The sequence below is a fragment of the Lycium barbarum genome, chromosome 1 (genome assembly GCF_019175385.1).
Source record: "Lycium barbarum isolate Lr01 chromosome 1, ASM1917538v2, whole genome shotgun sequence".
NCBI classification, from domain to species: Eukaryota; Viridiplantae; Streptophyta; class Magnoliopsida; order Solanales; family Solanaceae; genus Lycium; species Lycium barbarum.
This window is the reverse complement of record NC_083337.1, coordinates 54,017,084-54,023,204: the sequence shown is the minus strand read 5'-3', so window position 1 is coordinate 54,023,204 and position 6,121 is coordinate 54,017,084. Positions and strand designations below refer to the sequence as shown.

The following is a 6,121-nucleotide window of genomic DNA, read 5'->3' as shown; positions in this document are numbered from 1 at the left end:
CTTCACTTGTTGGCAATTAGGACACTGAGCTACGAATTCCGCTATATATTTCTTCATTCCATTCCACCAGTATATAGACTTAAGATCATCATACATTTTCGTCACTCCGGGAACAATGTGTCACACCCCGACCTTACTAGGGTGTGATGGGCACCCGACCCCATATCTGGAGCCGAGCGAACCCGCTGACTCTTATTACATAAATAAACTCTGGAATCAATTCAAAATAAAATGCATAGTAAGCTCTCAATATTTTTTTTTCTTTCCATAAGTAAACTCTGACATCATGTAAGACTCGCGACATGAAACATAATAGCATATCGGCTGCTGGAGCCGCTTACAGACTGACAACCCAATACTCACGACTCTGTCTGCAAAGTCTCTAACTGCAATCGGAAACCATGGCACATATACACTGACTCGGCTACACTCCCGGGCTAACTGGAGCTCGCCAACTTCGCTGGAACATTTTCTATAAGGGCCTCAGCTCATCTGGGTGTACCTGCGCGGCATGAAACGCAGCCCCCGAAGAAGAGGGGTCAGTACGAGCAATGTACTGAGTATGTAAGGCATGAACGACAATACAAGGAGAGGTACCAGTGGAGATAATCACAAAGGAATCATATGGCATCTCATATGGAACATATCATGTCATGTCATATCGTGTCATATCATATCATGTCATATCATGTCATATCGTATCATATCATAGTATATCATGTCGTATCATATCATATCATAGGGAGTCATATAGCGTATCATAGGCTGATTGAGATACCTGTACATATGAATTCCACTTAGGGCGGAAACCATGCATGCTTATCGGGTCATATCATATCATAGCACCGAACAAGTCGGCTCGCCCACATTGCGCCGAAATATGTCGGCTCGCCCATATATCCCGCGTCCGGGCATCCCGCGTCCGGGATGATAATGCCAGTTGACCAGGTGGCGATGAAACATGTGTCCCTTCCCCATATCCCCATATACATGTATCCCTTCCCCCCTCCCATATACATATATAGCATGCATGAGAGCCCAAGGAAAGTCATGTGTCTATCGGAGTGACGTAAGGTCGGTAACCTCCGATTGTATTATGGAATCATCATGGTCGTCATGTCACGCCTTGAAGGAACAATTATAAGGCGAGACTATCAATGGAGAACATTATCTCGGGAAAACATAAAACAGGATTATAACATATTACTTCATATACTTTAAAACCTTCAAAATAGTCATTATCCAAAAGTAGCTTAACATTTCATATCGTCGTATTCATGGTAAGAACATATCCTTGGCATATTCGTCATAGACACTTTCTCATGTCTGTCTTCATTATTGTCATCATAACTCCGTAGTCGTTGTTTTAGTTATAAAAACTTTCAAAATCGTAAAACTTGGATTTTGGAGAAAAATGTATATTTTGGAAAACATTTATAACTTTTGGAAAGGAAATCATGGTTTGAATTCATAACTTCTAGCTTTTGAAAACAAGGACGTTATGGGGAACATTTATAAGACTACATCATAGGATTCATGCCATAGAAAGAAAAGGGCTTAGCCTTAACATACCTGCGCCGCGCCTTACTAGCTACGCTTATTCGTCCAACTTGTTAATCTACAGTCAAAGGAGTTCACACATTCATTAGATCCTTTGTCATATACTTGCCTTGACCTTTCAAGCACATTCATTTATATTCTGCCGAAATTTCGGCAGCATCTCCCCTGTAAATACACCACCCCCGAGATTCTAACTCGGCCAAATTTAGCAACAACAATCCGAGAATGGAACTCGGCCAAACCAACAACAATATTAGCAATTCATTCTAGCAACATTCCAACATTTAATTCAATTCAATTCAATTCAATTCACATAATCTTTCAACGACTCAATCCACATATTACTTTGCCCGAAACCGTCCAATTCAAGAACAACCATGCATGTCATCATCATTCATGTATGCTAACTTCAACAACGACCTCCATTCTTCATCACATAATCCATAACAACGACAACTAGAATGTCAAATAACGTCAATTTACCTTAGCTTACAAAACGCCTATTATTTGACCATAACCACTTCCTACATATTTTCATGCATTTTCATCCATCTTTTCTATATATTACAACAACAAACAACATACTTCATATAATTAATTCAATCCTCTCACACAACACAACACATATACACGGCCAACACTACACCATACGGCTACCATTCCAACATATTATATTCATGGTTTTTCATTCATTTTACATTATGGATTTCACCATACAACAATTAAACTTCTAAATAAAATCATTTCATCTTGTCTACACAATACTACACATATTCGGCCATACAACAACATTATACACATCTTTATGAATTTCACCCATTTCTTGACATTACCATCACAACCAACATACTAAATACTCTTAATCCATTCTTCCTACACACCACACCACATGCACCACACGGCCACATCTCTATATGCATGTTTTCATGTTTTTCATCCCTTTTACATTATAGAATTCATAACACAACAATCAAATTACTAAATAATATTAATTAATCATTTCAATCCAACACCGCATATATTCGGCCAACATACAACTCACCACAACTTCATGAACTTCCTTCATCTACACACTCCACAACATACACAATCATCTATAACATATGAAAATAAGGTTTAAACCTTACCTTAGCACTAGTTCCTTTTCCCGGCTAGAACCTCATTTTTGCGAAACGAATGATTCACTTGTTCCAACGAATACTCCACGTTGTAGAGAACCTTCCACTTAGTATAAAAGCTTGAAAGAAATAATTTTTCTTGATCAAATCTCCCATGGCCATGCTTGGCCATACCTTGGCCGAACCCTCTCTCTTTCTTTCCTTTTTTTTTTTTGTTCTTCTTTCTTTCTCTCTAATTTAATTATGAAGACCTCTTATGTATATATATATAGGTCTTCCATCACTTATCCATATTTGCAATTTAGTCCCCCAATTATGGTCACATGCCCCATTTCTTTCTTTTCTAGAATTCTCTCCCTTTTTCTTGATTTTTCTTTTCTTTTCTTGATTTTTCCTCACTTGGTCAAAGAAGACCAAGTGTCTTCTTTCATACACTTTAGTCCATCTATATTTACACTTTTCCCCCTTCACATATAAAATGGCCACATGCTCCTTTCTTTACTTACTTACTTTTTTATTTATTTATTTATTTTTATTTTATTTTTTCTAGAATTTTCTTGAACTTTGTGAAATTACCATTTTACCCCTAGCCTTCCATAATATCACCATGGTTCTATTTTGCGAATTTCCTTTTTCGCCCTCAACCTTTCTTAATATTTCAAGTAGGCATGTGATCCTCATATTGTCGCTCTTTTACTTCCGCTACTAGCGATGAAACTGCTGAATTCTGAATAGTAGCTCCGCTGCTACCTGAGTCCACTACTCGGACTCCTAGGCTCGCTAACTGTTGAAGCTCACGGGCCATCTCTTTCTTTTCTAGTCGTACAACACTTAGACTTCCCATGGATCTGCGGCTAAGAGCGTCAGCCACAACGTTAGCCTTTCCGGGGTGATACAAGATATCAACATCATAATCCTTTAGCAACTCCAACCATCGTCGTTGTCGCAAATTCAACTCTTTCTGCTTGAAGATATACTGAAGGCTCTTATGATCTGTATAAACATCCACATGGACACTATATAAATAATGTCACCATATCTTTAATGCATGGACCACTGCGGCTAATTCTAAATCATGGGTCGGGTAATTCTGTTCATGTTTCCGCAATTGCCTAGAAGCGTACGCAATCACCTTACTGTGTTGCATCAGTACACAACCTAGCCTGACGCCTGAAGCATCGCAATAAACAACATACCCTTCCAATCCCTCTGGAAGTGTTAAGACTGGGGCAGAAGTCAATCTATCTTTCAACTCTTGGGAGCTACGCTCGCAGGCATCTGTCCAGTGAAACTTAGCTGACTTCTGAGTCAACTTTGTGAGCGGTGTAGAAATAGAAGAGAAACCTTCAACAAATCTTCTGTAATAACCTGCTAAGCCCAAAAAGCTACAAACCTCCGTAGGAGTCGTGGGCCTTGGCCAAGTCTTCACGGCCTCAATCTTTTGGCTATCCACCTGAATCCCATCAGCTGCAACCATATGGCCCAGAAATGATACTGAGTTCAACCAAAACTCACACTTGGAGAATTTTGCAAACAACTCTCAAGCGCGCAGAACTCCAAGGACTGTACTCAGATGCTCTGCATGATCTGTCTCGGATCTAGAATACACCAGGATATCGTCGATGAATACAATCACGAATAGATCCAGAAAAGGTCTGAATACATTATTCATTAAGCCCATCAATACTGCCGGTGCATTAGTTAACCCAAACGACATTACTCGGAACTCGAAGTGGCCATATCTTGTTCTGAAAGCTGTCTTAGGGATATCTTTCTCCCTAACCCTTACTTGGTGGTACCCAGACCTCAAATCAATCTTTGAAAACCATTTGGCGCCTTGCAATTGATCAAATAAATCATCGATCCTCGGAAGAGGATACTTGTTTTTAATCGTCACTTTATTCAATTGCCGATAATCAATGCACATTCTCAAGGAGCCATCCTTCTTTCGGGCGAACAATACGGGTGCTCCCCACGGGGATGAACTAGGCCTAATGAAGCCTTTATCAAGCAAGTCCCTCAATTGCTCCTTCAACTCATTCAATTCCGCGGGTGCCATTCTATATGGGGGAATAGATATAGGTGTGGTGCCTGGCAACACATCAATGGAAAAATCAATTTCCCGTTCGGGAACACATCCGGAAATTCGTTCACCACTGGAACTGACTGTAGAGTCGGCGACTCAGCTTCTACATCTTGAACTCGTACTAGATGATAAATGCACCCTTTTGTGATCATTTTCCTTGCCTTTAGATAGGAAATAAACCTACCTTTTGGTGATGCCGCATTCCCTTTCCATTCTAAGACTGGTTCTCCCGGAAACTGGAAACGAACCATCTTCATTCGGCAATCAACATTGGCATAACAAGAAGCCAACCAATCCATGCCCATAATAACGTCAAAATCTACCATTTCTAGCTCATGCAAATCAATCATGGTACGACGATCACAAATCACAATCACACAATTCCTATATACTCGGCTAGCTATTACCGATTCACCCACGGGTGTAGACACCTCAAAAGGTTTGATAGACTCCGGCTCAATTATAAATCGACCCGCAATATATGGAGTAACATATGATAATGTGGAGCCCGGATCAATCAAAGCATATACATCATGAGAGAATACCGATAATGTACCTGTGACCACATCAGGAGAAGACTCAAGATCTTGGCGTCCAGCCAAAGCATAAATATGGTGCTGAGGACCGCTAGTACTGGGAGCTCTGCCTCTACCTCTACCATGGCCGTCTGGCGCATGTGAACCTGGCCCCGTAGGGCGTACAGATGCTGATGATCCGGTTGCCGACCCTGCTGGCTGGGTCCTACCTCTACCCTATACTGAGGGGCAATCACGCATGATATGGCCTAGTTGACCACATGAATAGCAACCATTCGAGCCCAATCGGCATCGACCCCAATGCAACTTCCCACACTGGGAACATCGTGGTACAGGTGGCCTTGACTGGCCTGAATCATCTCTGAACTGAGGTCCTGAATAACTGGGACTCGGCCCTGAACGAGCAAATCTATCGTGGCTCTGGCTTGGAAACCGAGGAGATGCACTCGTCATAGAATAGCCTGAATGTCAAGGGAACTGCTGCCTGTGTCCGCCTCTAAACTCGCTTGTCAGACCCGAAGATCTAGCTCTCTTGCTATGTCCCCGATCTTGCTCACTCTCACTCCTCCGCTGTTGTAGGCTTTCTTCTAAGTTCTGAGCATGTGCCTGAATGCGTGCAAATCCATACCGTCCTGAAGGGACGCAGTCAAGAATTTATCCATCAAGTGTGGCCCTAGGCCCTTTACGAATCGGTGTACCCCGTCGCCCATATCTGCCACCATGGCCGAAGCATATCTAGCCAAGGAGTTAAAGCAGAGGCTATACTCTTGGGCACTCATACTACCTTGCCTCAAATTTAAGAATTTATCGGCCCTTGCTCG

The 6,121-nt window shown here is 41.6% G+C and overlaps 1 long non-coding RNA gene across 1 annotated transcript; it reads right to left on the bottom strand.

Moving 5' to 3' along the window:
• Window positions 1-421: 421 nt before the first annotated feature.
• LOC132637577 (uncharacterized) lies at window positions 422-2,910 on the bottom strand. The gene is made up of 3 exons (XR_009581567.1): window positions 2,688-2,910; window positions 1,573-1,618; window positions 422-502 (listed from the first exon to the last, which is right to left on the bottom strand). It is a non-coding gene; the product is annotated as an uncharacterized LOC132637577 (long non-coding RNA).
• Between the last annotated feature and the right edge of the window lie 3,211 nt (window positions 2,911-6,121).